At 50.1% G+C, this 14,820-nt stretch overlaps 1 protein-coding gene across 2 annotated transcripts in view; it reads left to right on the top strand.

Annotated features, from left to right (window-relative positions):
* The window catches only part of LOC121573577 (microtubule-associated protein 6 homolog), a 36,306-nt gene that overhangs the window by 2,034 nt on the left and 19,452 nt on the right, over window positions 1-14,820 (top strand). The gene's annotated exons all lie outside the window — the stretch shown is intronic.

Genomic DNA, 14,820 nt, shown 5'->3' with positions numbered 1-14,820 from the left:
TAGAACACTTCCTTACTGAAGTTACCCACAAAGCATAATTACTAACACTTAGGGCTGAGAAGAATAGACTCCCTGACAGGAGGTGGTGTGAGAGAGGAGAGCAACACGTCTGGCAGCTGGTCACAGTGGTGCGGTCCACTGCTGTTGTGTCAGTGTTGTTCTGCAGCCAGTGGGGACCAGCCCAGGGCGGAGAGAGACCTCCTCAGTCCTCACATGGCATGAAATGGCAGCATTGTGACAAGCAGGAACCCTGAGTCTCTGTGTGAGCACTGAGAAAGGAAGAAGCAGGTCAGCTGTGGGTTAATCTCTGACACACACATGCATATTCACACACACACATGCATGATCACGCACGTATGCATGCACTCACACATACACATATACAGTACCAGTCAAAAGTTTGGACACACCTACTCATTCCAGGGTTTTTCTTTATTTGTACTATTTTCTACATTGTAGAATAATAGTGAAGACATCAAAACTATGAAATAACACATATGGAATCATGTAGTAACCCAAAAAGTGTTAAACAAATCAAAATAGCTTTGAGATTTGAGATTCTTCAAAGTAGCCACCCTTTGCCTTGATGACAGCTTTGCACACTCTTGGCATTCTCTCAACCAGCTTCATGAGGTAGTCACCTGGAATGCATTTCAATTAACAGGTGTGCCTTGTTAAAAGTTAATTTGTGGAATTTCTTTCCTTCTTAATGCGTTTGAGCCAATCAGTTGTGTTGTGACAAGGTAGGGGGGATATACAGAAGATAGCCCTATTTGGTAAAAGACCAAGTCCATATTATGGCAAGAACAGCTCAAATAAGCAAAGAGAAATGACAGTCCATCATTACTTTAAGACATGAAGGTCAGTCAATCCGGAAAATTTCAAGAACTTTTAACGTTTCTTAAAGTGCAGTTGCAAAAACCATCAAGCTGTCACGGTTTCGGCCGAGGCTGCTCCTCCTCCTTGTTCGGGCAGGCTTCGGCGGTCGTCGTCCCCGGAGTACTAGCTGCCACCGTTGTATGTTTTCGATGTTTGCTTGGTTTTGTCTTATTGGTACACCTGTTTCCGTTTAGTGTTTATTATGTGTCCTATAAGTTCTCGTTGTTTTAGTCATGTGTTGTGTGTAATTGTTCACCGGTCAGCAGGTGCTGTGTTAGTTTCCTCCATTGTTTTGGAGAGAGTTTCCGCACTTGTGTGCGCGCTATTTTGGTACTTTGTGTTTTACGCAGTGTGTGCGTAATTTCACTTGCCTCCGGGCTCTTTTTGAGGCCTGTTTGTTTTCGTGACTATACTAAAGTCTGTTGGACGAAGCCTCTGTGTCCTGCGCCTGATTCCTGCACCACATCCACATTCAGCACTGGCAGAATTACACACCACTCGATGGAATCAGCAGGAGCAGCAGCAGCACCCGAGTCGTTCGAGGAGCGCGTCCGCGGACAGGACGACAGGATCAACCAACTCGGGACCGCCCTGCAGGGAGTGATAAATACTCTGCACCGATGGGAGACCAGTGGGGTACCCACACCTCCACCTACTTCACCACCACCATCGGTCAGTCCGCCCGTCCAAGCTCCGGAACCCAGTGGGATTCGGCTCTCGCTCCCGAGGGCGTATGATGGCACCGCTGCCGGGTGTCAGGGTTTCCTCCTGCAGGTAGAACTCTACCTAGCCACCGTACACCCGGCGCCCTCGGGACACGAGAGCATTTCCGCCCTCATCTCCTGTCTCACCGGCAAGGCGTTGGAGTGGGCCAACGCCGAATGGAGGAGGATAGACGCCGCTACGATCACCTACGCGGAGTTCTCCCGCCGCTTCAGGGCTGTGTTCGACCATCCACCTGAGGGGAAAGCGGCGGGGGAGCGTCTATTCTAACTCCGGCAGGGGAAGAGGAGCGCCCAGGAGTTTGCCTTGGAGTTCCGGACTCTAGCGGCACATGCAGGGTGGAATGAGCGGGCCCTCATTGACCACTTTCGGTGCAGCCTACGGGAGGACGTCCGCCGAGAGCTGGCTTGCAGGGACACCAACCTCTCGTTCGACCAGTTGGTGGACATGGCCATCCGTCTCGACACCCTGCTGGCCACCCGCGGACGTCCCGAGTGGGGGCCGTCCATTCCACCCTCCAGCACCTCCGAGCCGAGTCCTATGGAGCTCGGGGGTGCTGGCGCTAGAGAAAGGAGGAGAAGGAGTCCGAGGGGGGCCGTCCCCTGCACCAACTGTGGCCGTGGAGGACACACTGCGGCTAGGTGCTGGGGAGGGTCTCCAGGGGGAAGAGACAACAGGCCACACACTGGGGAGTCCTTCCAGGTGAGTAGGCGCCCCACTTACCCAGAGCTCTCTGTTGTGCACCTAACTATACCTGTCAGTTTTCCACAGGTTGCACCTCGTTCCCAGCATAAGGCGCTAGTAGATTCAGGCGCAGCTGGGAATTTTGTTGATCGGAATTTTGTGTAGAGTTAGGGATTCCTCTCCTTCCTGTCAATGCTCCCTTCCCTGTACATGCTCTAGATAGCCGCCCGTTGGGATCGGGGTTGATTAGGGAGGTCACAGCGCCACTTAGGATGAGGACGCAGGGGGTCATGAGGAGACTATTCAGCTATATCTGATTGACTCTCCTGCGTATCCGGTGGTGCTGGGGCTTCCCTGGTTGATTACCCATAATCCCTCTATTTCGTGGCAACAGAGGGCTCTTAAGGAGTGGTCTGCCCAGTGTGTGGGGCGATGTCTGGGTGTTTCCGTGGGGGCGACCTCGGTGGAGAGTCCAAACCAAGTGCCCGCAATGCACATTCCCCCCGAGTATGAGGATTTAGTACTCGTGTTTAGCAAGGCGAGGGCGACGCGATTGCCACCTCATAGACAGGGGGATTGTGCGATAGACCTCCAGGCAGGAGCTGCGCTTCCGCGAAGCCATGTGTATCCTTTGTCTCAAGAGGAGAAAGGGGCTATGGAGACATACATAGCCGAGTCTCTGAGACAGGGATACATACGGCCCTCCACTTCCCCTGCGTCCTCGAGCTTATTTTTTGTGAAGAAAAAGGATGGAGGTTTGCACCCGTGTATTGATTACCGTAGTCTCAATCAGATTACTGTGAAATACAGTTATCCACTCCCTCTGATTGCGACTGACGGAGTCATTACACGGAGCGCGGTTCTTCACAAAATTGGACCTCAGGAGCGCCTACAACTTGGTGCGCATTAGGGAGGGCGATGAATGGAAGACAGCATTTAGTACCACCTCGGGTCATTACGAGTATCTCGTCATGCCATACGGGTTAATGAATGCTCCTTCAGTCTTCCAATCCTTTGTGGATGAGATCTTCCGGGACATGCAGGGGCAAGGAGTGGTCGTGTACATAGACGACATTCTGGTGTACTCTTCTACCCGAGCCGAGCATGTAGCCCTGGTGCGCCGAGTGTTGAGGAGGCTGTTGGAGCACGACCTGTATGTCAAGGCAGAGAAATGTCTGTTCTTCCAGGAGTCTATCTCCTTTTGGGTTATCAGTTGTCCGCGTCAGGGGTGAAGATGGAGGTTGACCGTAGTGTCAGCCGTGCGTAATTGGCAAACCCCAACCACGGTTAAAGAGGTGCAGCAGTTCTTGGGCTTTGCGAATTACTACCGGAGGTTTATCCGGGGTTTTGGACAGGTGGCAGCTCCCATAACGTCCCTTCTGAAGGGGGGTCCGGTGCGCTTGCAGTGGTCAGCTGAGGCGGACAGGGCTTTTGGGAAACTGAAGGACCTGTTTACTTCGGCTCCGGTGCTGGGGCATCCGGATCCCGCTTTACCATTCCAGGTAGAGGTGGACGCGTCAGAGGCCGGTATAGGGGCCGTTCCATCGCAACGGTCCGGCACGCCACCTAAACTCCGCCCCTGTGCTTTTTACTCTAAGAAGCTCAGCCCGGCGGAGCGAAATTATGACGTAGGGGACAGGGTGCTGTTAGCCGTGGTACAGGCCCTAAAGGTGTGGAGGCATTGGCTTGAGGGGGCTCAACACCCTTTCCTCATTTTGACTGACCACCGTAACCTGGAGTACATCCGGGCAGCTAGGAGACTGAACCCTCGCCAGGCTCGGTGGAACATGTTTCTAGCCCGGTTCGTATTTAAGATCACGTACATCCCTGGGTCCCAGAACGGTAAGGCAGACGCCCTGTCCCGGCGGTATGACACAGAGGAGAGGTCCGTTGAGCCCACTCCCATACTACCGAAGTCTTGTCTGGTGGCACCGGTGGTGTGGGAGGTCGATGCTGAAATCGAGCGGGCGTTGCATACCGATCCAAGCCCTCCACAGTGTCCTGTGGGTCGGACGTACGTTCCGCTCGAGGTTCGGGATCGACTTATTTATTGGGCTCACACGTCACCCTCCTCTGGACATCCAGGTATTGGCCGGACAGTGCACTGCCTTAGCACTAAGTACTGGTGGCCAACGTTAGCCAGGGATGTGAGGGTTTATGTCTCCTCCTGCTCGGTGTGTGCCCAGTGTAAGGCGCCCAGACACCTGCCCAGGGGGAAGTTACAACCCCTGCCCGTTCCACAACGACCCTGGTCTCACCTCTCGGTGGATTTTGTTACAGACCTTCCCCCCTCACAGGGGAATACCACCATCCTGGTCGTTGTGGATCGGTTCTCGAAGGCCTGTCGTCTCCTTCCCATGCCGGGTCTCCCTACTGCCCTACAGACCGCTGAGGCACTATTCACCCACGTCTTCCGGCATTACGGGGTACCCGAGGATATAGTATCTGATCGAGGTCCCCAGTTTACCTCCCGAGTCTGGAGAGCGTTCATGGAGCGCTTGGGGGTCTCGGTGAGCCTTACCTCGGGGTACCACCCGGAGAGCAATGGGCAGGTCGAACGAGTGAACCAGGATGTGGGTAGGTTTCTGAGGTCGTATTGCCAGGGCCGGCCGGAGGAGTGGGCGAGGTATGTCCCCTGGGCAGAGATGGCACAGAACTCTCTCCGCCACTCCTCCACCAACCTAACCCCTTTCCAATGTGTGTTAGGGTACCAGCCGGCTCTGGCACCATGGCATCAGAGCCAGATCGAGGCCCCTGCGGTGGATGAGTGGGTGCGGCGCTCGGAGGAGACGTGGAACGCTGCACACGTCCATCTGCAGCGGGCCATCCGTCGACACAAGGCGAGCGCCGATCTCCACCGCAGTGAGGGGCCGGTGTACGCACCTGGAGATCGAGTCTGGCTCTCGACCAGAAACCTACCCCACCGCCTGCCCTGCTGGAAGCTGGGTCCGCGGTTTGTGGGGCCTTTTAAAGTCCTGAGGAGGTTGAACGAGGTGTGTTACAGGTTACAACTGCCTATTGATTATCATGTTAACCCCTCGTTCCATGTGTCTCTTCTCAGGCCGGTGGTAGCTGGTCCACTCCAGGACTGTGAGATAGGAGAGACTCCTCCGCCCCCACTGGACATCGAGGGGGCTCCGGCGTACACAGTTCGGTCCATCTTGGATTCGAGACGTCGGATGGGGGGTCTCCAATATCTCGTGGAGTGGGAGGGGTACGGTCCGGAGGAACGGTGCTGGGTGCCGAGGAGGGACATCTTAGACCTGTCTCTTCTGACTGAGTTCCACCGTGGTCACCCCACGCGCCCTGCTCCGCGTTCTCCTGGTCGTCCCCGAGGCCGGGTCGGCGCACGGCTGGAGCCGCGTCAAGGGGGGGTACTGTCACGGTTTCTCGCCTAGGCTGCTCCTCCTCCTTGTTCGGGCAGGCTTCGGCGGTCGTCGTCCCCGGAGTACTAGCTGCCACCGTTGTATGTTTTCGATGTTTGCTTGGTTTTGTCTTATTGGTACACCTGTTTCCGTTTAGTGTTGTGACGTCACGAGAGGCTACACAGCTTTCAGCGGGATTGCTCAAGTAGTGCAAGGAGACAAGGTTCAAACAAAACAAGGATTTTATTATAGGTCTTGGGAAATTAACGAAAATATAACAAAATTCTGTTCTCTTGTGGCTCTTTAAGGGTTAACAGTTCAGGGATGTCTCTTCCACATCCAAAATCATAATTCTCACTCGCTCAGATAACTTTTCCCCAGCCTTACTGTAGTCCACGTTGCAGCTAGTGGCCAACCCAGCAAAAAGTCCTTCCAAATGTCTCTCACGTATTTCCACAGGTGCATATATCCAAAGGTGAGTATTTCCCAAAGGTAAGTATCTCCAAATCCTTATATTCCTCATGGAAGTGGACGTGCAGCACTCTTGTCCTCCAGAGAGCCCAGGTTGGAGACTGTGTCTCTTCACCCCCACACACTCCCTCAGTGTGTCTCTTCCCTTCCCAAACCTTCAGCTCATCAGCTCCTCATTTGTTTCAGCTGCGTGGGAAGATTGGCCATAGAGGGGTGGAGTTCCCGACCATACCAGCAGATGGAGCCATAGCTGTCTGGGTTTGCAGCCACCTCAGGGGATGTAACGTCCCTCCAGGACACAGCCTCTCGTGACATCACACATCCCCCTCCTCGGGACCGACGTCCTCGTCGGGGTAAAGGCAGCGAAGAAGGCATCACGCCGGGAGAGGGCGTCCGCATTGCCGTGGTGCTTGCCAGACTGCTCTCTCTTCAACTCCTCCAACTCTAGGACCAGGGACTCAGCCTCCTGTTGTCTCTCCTTGAGTTTCTTACTGAACGCATCAGCCTTGGTTTTAGCAGAGTTTAGCTTCTGTTGAGCAGCTTTCAGTTCCTTCTCTCTCTCTGCCTCCGCATTCTTCATCTTGTTCTCCAACACCTTGTACTTCTCCTCTGCCTTCTTCTGGACCTCCTTACTACTGCGCAGGGTCTCCTCACACTCCTCGATGGTCCTGCGCAGCCTCTCCAGCTCCTCCTGTTGCTTATGGAAGGAGCTCTGTTGGAGTTTAGCCTGGAGGATATCTAACTCTTCTGTCTTCATGTCTAACTGTTGCTTTAACAAACGATACCTCTCAGCGGTCCCCTTCAGACCAGACAGTTCTTTGTCCAGATTCTGTAGCTCCGTCTCTGTGTCGGTCTGGGCACCTGCCATCCCTATCAGAGCCCGGGCGGGAGTGAGTAACTCGGAGGATTGCACCGGAGCCTTCCCAGGATGAGTCTTGCCTCTCCGTTTCCGAGGTACTCGGGTTATCCTCTCCTGAGACTCTCTCCAGAGTGGGTAAAAGGCTGGGCAGTCTCGTCCAATTAGGACAGGGACGGGGAGGGAATCAACCACCCCCGCCGTCGTGTGTATGGTTCCCCGTGTGCTGGTCATTGTAAGTTCAGTAATGGGGTATTCTCTGGTGTCCCCATGGACACAGGAAACTGGGAGGACTTTCCCCGGGGTCAGACACGTTGGGCCCACCAAATCCTTACGCACCAGGGTGGCCCGGCTACCAGAATCCAGTAAGGCCTCCACATCATGGTGATTCACAGTTACCGGGCAGGTGGGGGTCGATCTGGGCCGCCATCTACGACTCCCAAGAGCGAGGCAAAACGGTGTGTGGGTGCTGAGCTGGAGGACTCCGCAGTGGGCATAGGTTCATCGGCTGGTTTCCCACACTGCCAGGAGATATGTCCCATCTCCCCACACCGGTAACACTGTCGAGTTTCCCCCTCCTGGTGTACTCTTCTTGGACCCGCCTGGTTTCTGGCTCCCCCTGGAGCCGGGATAAGTCCTGACGTGGCTGGGTTCGAGACCTTGGGGTCCTTTGGACGGGTTCTTCCCATTTGTGGTGGGGCCGCCCTCCTGGGGTCTTTTCGGGAAGCATTCAGCATCTCCGCTGTGGCCTGGTACTTTTCCACAGCTTCCACGGTCAGATCAGCCGTGGTCAAGGCCTGTTGACTGATGAACCGTTTTGCCTCATAAGGCAGGGCGCGTAGGTAACGATCCACCACAACGGCCTCCACCACCGCCGCTGCTGTATTCCTCTGCGGATCCAGCCATTTCCTTGCGATTCGGACAAGTTCATGCATCTGCGCCCGAGGAGGTTGGTCTGGTTGGAAGGTCCAGCTGTGAAAGCGCTGGGCCATACCAAACTTTGTGAGTCCATATCTGCTGAGGATCTCAGACTTCAGGGCATCATAGTCAGTAACCTGGTCAGGGCCCAGGTCCCGGACAGCATTCAGCGATTCCCCGGTTAGAAAGGGGGCTAACAGACCAACCCACTGTTGCTTGGGCCAGGCTTCCCTAGTGGCCGTGGCCTCAAATGCATGCAGGTATGCCTCAATGTCATCGGTAGCTCCCATCTTAGATATAAAGTCACTTGCCTTTATTGGGCGGGTATTTTGGACCACCCTCTGTCTCTGCAACTGCAACTCCTCTGCCTTCAGAAGGTTGGCTTTCTTTTGCTCCTCCAAGAGAGCCACGTTTGCTTGCATCTGGGCTTGCTGGCCAGCAACAAGGGCTTTCAATATGTCCTCCATTTCAGTCGGCGGGGAGCCTACGGCCAACTTGGAAAACTGGGTGATCAAACCTTCGGTATCCTCCTCTGACATGCACTATTAACGCTTGAGCGTGCCCGTATTCTCCACCATCTGTGATGTCACGAGAGGCTACACAGCTTTCAGCGGGATTGCTCAAGTAGTGCAAGGAGACAAGGTTCAAACAAAACAAGGATTTTATTATAGGTCTTGGGGAAATTAACGAAAATATAACAAAATTCTGTTCTCTTGTGGCTCTTTAAGGGTTAACAGTTCAGGGATGTCTCTTCCACATCCAAAATCATAATTCTCACTCGCTCAGATAACTTTTCCCCAGCCTTACTGTAGTCCACGTTGCAGCTAGTGGCCAACCCAGCAAAAAAGTCCTTCCAAATGTCTCTCACGTATTTCCACAGGTGCATATATCCAAAGGTGAGTATTTCCCAAAGGTAAGTATCTCCAAATCCTTATATTCCTCATGGAAGTGGACGGGCAGCACTCTTGTCCTCCAGAGAGCCCAGGTTGGAGACTGTGTCTCTTCACCCCCCACACACTCCCTCAGTGTGTCTCTTCCCTTCCCAAACCTTCAGCTCATCAGCTCCTCATTTGTTTCAGCTGCGTGGGAAGATTGGCCATAGAGGGGTGGAGTTCCCGACCATACCAGCAGATGGAGCCATAGCTGTCTGGGTTTGCAGCCACCTCAGGGGGATGTAACGTCCCTCCAGGACACAGCCTCTCGTGACATCACAGTGTTTATTATGTGTCCTATAAGTTCTCGTTGTTTTAGTCATGTGTTGTGTGTAATTGTTCACCGGTCAGCAGGTGCTGTGTTAGTTTCCTCCATTGTTTTGGAGAGAGTTTCCGCACTTGTGTGCGCGCTATTTTGGTACTTTGTGTTTTACGCAGTGTGTGCGTAATTTCACTTGCCTCCGGGCTCTTTTTGAGGCCCGTTTGTTTTCGTGACTATACTAAAGTCTGTTGGACGAAGGCTCTGTGTCCTGCGCCTAATTCCTGCACCACATCCACATTCAGCACTGACACAAGCGCTATGATGAAACTGTCTCTCATGTCTGCCACAGGAAAGGAAGACCCAGAGTTACCTCTGCTGCAGAGGATAAGTTCATTAGAGTTACCAGCCTCAGAAATTGCAGCCCAAATAAATGCTTCACAGAGTTCATGTAACAGACACATCTCAACATCAACTGTTCAGAGGAGACTGCGTGAATCAGGCCTTCATGTTGGAATTGCTGCAAAGAACACTACTAAAGGACACCAATAATAAGAAGAGACTTGCTTGGGCGAAGAAACACGAGCAATGGACATTAGACCGGTGGAAATCTGTCCTTTGGTCTGATGAGTCCAAATTTGAGATTTTTCGTTCCAACCGGCGTGTCTTTGTGAGATGCGGAGTAGGTGAACGTATGATCTCCGCATGTGTGGTTCCCACCGTGAAGCATGGAGGAGGAGGTGTGATGGTGTGGGGGTGCTTTGCTGGTGACACTGTCAGTGATATATTTAGAATTCAATGCACACTTAACCAGCATTCTGCAGCAATACGCCATCCCATCTGTTTTGCGCTTAGTGGGACTATCATTTGTTTTTCAACAGGACAATGACCCAACACACCTCCAGGCTGTGTAAGGGCTATTTGACCAAGAAGGAGAGTGATGAAGTGCTGCATCAGATGACCTGGCCTCCACAATCCCCCGACCTCAACTCAATTGAGATGGTTTGGGATGAGTTGGACCGCAGAGTGAAGGAAAAGCAGCCAACAAGTGCTCAGCATATGTGGGAACTCCTTCAAGACTGTTGGAAAAGCATTCCAGGTGAAGCTGGTTGAGAGAATGCCAAGAGTGTGCAAAGCTGTCATCAAGGCAATGGGTGGCTACTTTGAAGAATCTAAAATCTATTTTGATTTGTTTAACACTTTTTTGGTTACTACATGATTCCATATGTGTTATTTCATAGTTTTGATATCTTCACTGTTATTCTACAATGTAGAAAATAGTAAAAAATAAAGAAAAACCCTTGAATTAATAGGTGTGTCCAAACTTTTCACTGGTACTGAATATACACACACAGACACACACACACACACATACGCACACACACACACACACACACACACACACACACACACACACACACACACACACACACACACACACACACACACACACACACACACACACACACACACACACACACAGACAGACACACAGACACACAAACACACACACACTGTTATGGAGGGCCTTGCCAATGCGGACTAGGCTCCTTGGGATGTGGGTGTCTGAGGACTGAGGAGTGACAGACAGCCATCCCAGTCTTACTGTGCTGAAGTTTAAAGGTCCAATACAGCCATTTTTATCGCAATATCAAATCATTTCTGGGCAACAATTAAGTACCTTACTGTGATTGTTTTCAATTAAAATGGTCAAAAAGAAACAAATATAGCTTCTTAGCAAAGAGCAATTTCTGAAGCAATAATTTTGCTAGGACTGTCTGGGAGTGGTCTGAGTGGGGATGGGACACAGAAAATTAGGTGCTTTTGGAAGAGAGGTTTGGAACTCTCTTTCTTATTGGTCTATTAACTAATTTACGGCCAAAACTCCATCCCACCAAAACAGGCTGAAATTTCAGGCGGTATTTTCACAATTTCACAGTATTATTCCAACCTCAAAGTGTGAAAATATATATAAAACACAGGAAAATTACTTTTTTTCTGCACTGGGCCTTTAACTGCTCAGAGCGGCTTTATTGACCTTGCTTTCATGAGTCTGTCTCTAATTTGTGTATGATAAAACCTTGTGTCACTGTATGCCACTGCATGGTTGGAGATTGACGTGTCATTCATACGAATGAAGGATGTGAATGAGATTTGCTGTATCTAGTGGTTGCTCCCAATTCAGCCATGTAAAAAAGATTAGCTTCAGTTAATGCAATTCTCCTCCTGGACCTACAACATATAAATTAGGCCTATTCAGAAAAGCAGGAGTTTTATCCAAGCTCTCCTAGAATAGGATATGAAGCTTCTTGACTTCAAGTTACAGATGGAACCTGACTGGATAGCTGGACCACATCCTAATTTGTGTTCAGCCAGTCGACCATTTCTCCAAAACAACGGAAAATAGCTGTCTCTCAGAGGAGATTGTTTATGGCACCGTGAAGTAAATAAAACTGCCCTCACGGTACAAAAACAAAAGTACTGAAGCTGAACCAAGAGCTATGCCTGGACTGCAGCGGTCCTTTCAAAATGTAGGCCGTCTAAAATGATGCTGTGCAGCCTGCATGCCCCAAAGATGCACCCCAAAGAAGTAGCATTTATGATGAATGCCTTGCTTTTATGTCAGGTTTCAGTTATTCCTCACTTCTCACCTTTTTCTTTTGATTTCACAATAACATGAGTGCATGACATGGTGGATGGCGAATTGTATGGACTGTGACAGATGTGATCAAGGACCTCTATATTCATCAAAGCCACCATTGGGTAGACTTCAATGACTTGTATTAGCTGTGACTGGAGAACCTGCTGCCACTTCAGGCAGAGCAGAGGTTAAGATCCCTCAGCTCAGCTGCCTTCCTGCTTTGTGTCATGTTTACGCTTTGAATGTCACTTTCGCATGAGAATAAAATGAGAATAACCCTAGGGTCAGGCCTCACCTGCTGTTTTTAGGCTTTGTTTACTCCACTATGCTATCATTATCATCCACACCAATCACCAGCCTTTTCCTGGTGGGGAAACCAGACAAAGACAATGAACACAGTGAGCAACAGCACAGACAGCTCTTCTCTTCATCTCATTATGTCGTTTTCGTTTCCTTTGCTGAAATCTAATTAGAAAACAATCAAATGCTGGACTTTCAGAGGCAATTACTTCTTCCTCTATTGCATAATGTGCAATAAGCTCATGACATGTGGATGATGAATGGGGAGCAGGTTGCATTACTTTAAGGAAGACAGGTAGTTTAGTTTAGTTTCCTTTAGCTCAGAAGGGGCGAGAGGGAGGCAATGAATTGTTTATTTGAGATGTTCTCAGGTTGCGTTACAGCACAACATGTTCATGCCAGCAGAATCTGGTCTTTGCTTGAGTCCAACATTGATTCATTTATTTCAGTCATTTATTTATTGTGTTTTATTTTATTTTACAAACACCATTGACTCATTCGATACCCACCTCACTCTCATCATGGTTAGATGGACAGCTGGCTAGTCATTCACTGGCCATAGGGACCTCTGCTCTGCACACTGCCAACCAGTCCAGGCCAGGGTGTTCACAATGCTGATGAGAGTGCCTTGTTTTATCCTAAGATCACCCATGCCTGCAGAATGAATGTCGCATGTGAGCAGAGCAGCAGTAGCGGCTGAAATATTGTAAAGAGGCCAACAGATTTTAGTGGATTTAAAAATGATCCTCTTAGAAGGCCTGTAAAGCCCGGTGTTTCCACCGACAGGCAGGCAATGCGTGCTGAATCACTGAATCTAACCACACAGGCTCTGACTGGGGAGAGATGAAGAGAGTGATGGAGAGAGAGGGGAGGGCAGGACATGCTGCTCAATCTCTCCTCACACAAAGCTTAGCTTCCAGGAACTCCCTGCAGATGCAGGCAGGTTAGGATCAGAGGTGTGGCATTACATGATAGTCTGAAGAAAGGATTCTCTAATTGAAGTGTTAAACATTAATTTTAGGATTATGGTGCTTATTTGTCATTCAGTTAGTGTGTCTATGCATATAATGTACTGTATAAAGCCAATAAATTAGCATAATCAGCCTGAGGCAGTTTACACTGCTCTTTCTCACTTCTCACAAAACGTGTGTTTATTTTTTGTAAAAAATGTAAATGTTGCTATGAAATACTTGGGTGAACCATGATGGCTCAATTGGTAAAGCATGGCGCTTGCAACGCCAGGATTGTAGGTTTGATTCCTGGAGCCACCCATACAGTGCCTTCGGAAAGTATTCAGACCCCTTGACTTTTTCCACATTTTGTTACGTTACAGCCTTATTCTAAAATTGATTAAATTGTTTTTTTCCCCTCATCAATCTAATAATAATAATAATATGCCATTTAGCAGACGCTTTTATCCAAAGCGACTTACAGTCATGGTCAATCTACACACAATACCCCATAATGACAAAGCAAAAACAGGTTTTTAGAAATGTTTGCTAATTTATTACAAATACAAAACTGAAATATGACATTTACATAAGTATTCAGACCCTTTACTCAGTACTTTCTTGAAGCACCTTTGGCAGCAATTACAGCATTGAGTCTTCTTGGGTATGACGCTACGAACTTGGTACACCTTTTTTTGGGGAGTTTCTCCCATTCTTCTCTGCAGATCCTCTCAAGCTCTGTCAGGTTGGATGGGGAGCGTTGCTGCACAGCTATTTTCAGGTCTCTCCAGAGATGTTCGATCGGGTTCAAGTCCGGCCTCTGGCTGGGCCACTCAATGACATTCAGAGACTTGTCCCGAAGCCACTCCTGCATTGTCTTGGCTGTGTGCTTAGGGTCGTTGTCCTGTTGGAAGGTGAACCATATCCCCAGTCTGAGGTCCTGAGCGCTCTGGAGCAGGTTTTCATCAAGGATCTCTCTGTACTTTGCTCCGTTCATCTTTGCCTCGATCCTGACTAGTCTCCCAGTCCCTGCCGCTGAAAAACATCCCCACAGTATGATGCTGCCACCACCATGCTTCATCGTAGGGATGGTGCCAGGTTTCCTCCAGATGTGACGCTTGGCAATCAGGCCAAAGTGTTCAATCTTGGTTTCATCAGACCAGAGAATCTTGTTTCTCATGGTCTGAGAGTCTTTAGATGCCTTTTGGCAAACTCCAAGCGGTCTGTCATGTGCCTTTTACTGAGGAGTGGCTTCCGTCTGGCCACTCTACCATAAAGGCCTGATTGGTGGAGTGCTGCAGAGATGGTCGTCCTTCTGGAAGGTTCTCCCATCTCCACAGAGGAACTCTAGAGCTCTGTCAGAGTGACCATCAGGTTCTTGGTCACCTCCCTGACCAAGATCCTTCTCTCCCGATTGCTCAGTTTGGCCGGGCGGCCAGCTCTAGGAAGAGTCTTGGTGGTTCCAAACATCTTCCATTTCAGAATGATGGAGGCCACTGTGTTCTTGGGTACCTTCAATACTGCAGACATTTTTTGGTACCCTTCCCCAGATCTGTGCCTTGACTCAATCCTGTCTCGGAGCTCTACGGACAATTCCTTCGACCTCATGGATTGGTTATTGCTCTGACATGCACTGTCAACTGTGGGACCTTATATAGACAGGTGTGTGCCTTTCCAAATCATGTCCAATCAATTGAATTTACCACAGGTGGACTCCAATCAAGTTGTAGAAACATCTCAAGGATGATCAATGGAAACAGGATGCACCTGAGCTCAATTCGAGTCTCATAGCAAAGGGTCTGAATACTTATGTAAATAAGGTATTTCTGTTTTTTATTTTTA

This window comes from Coregonus clupeaformis, chromosome 9 (genome assembly GCF_020615455.1).
Source record: "Coregonus clupeaformis isolate EN_2021a chromosome 9, ASM2061545v1, whole genome shotgun sequence".
Taxonomy (NCBI): Eukaryota; Metazoa; Chordata; class Actinopteri; order Salmoniformes; family Salmonidae; genus Coregonus; species Coregonus clupeaformis.
The sequence above is the reverse complement of the archived record's forward strand: the minus strand, read 5'-3'. Positions and strand labels throughout refer to the sequence as shown.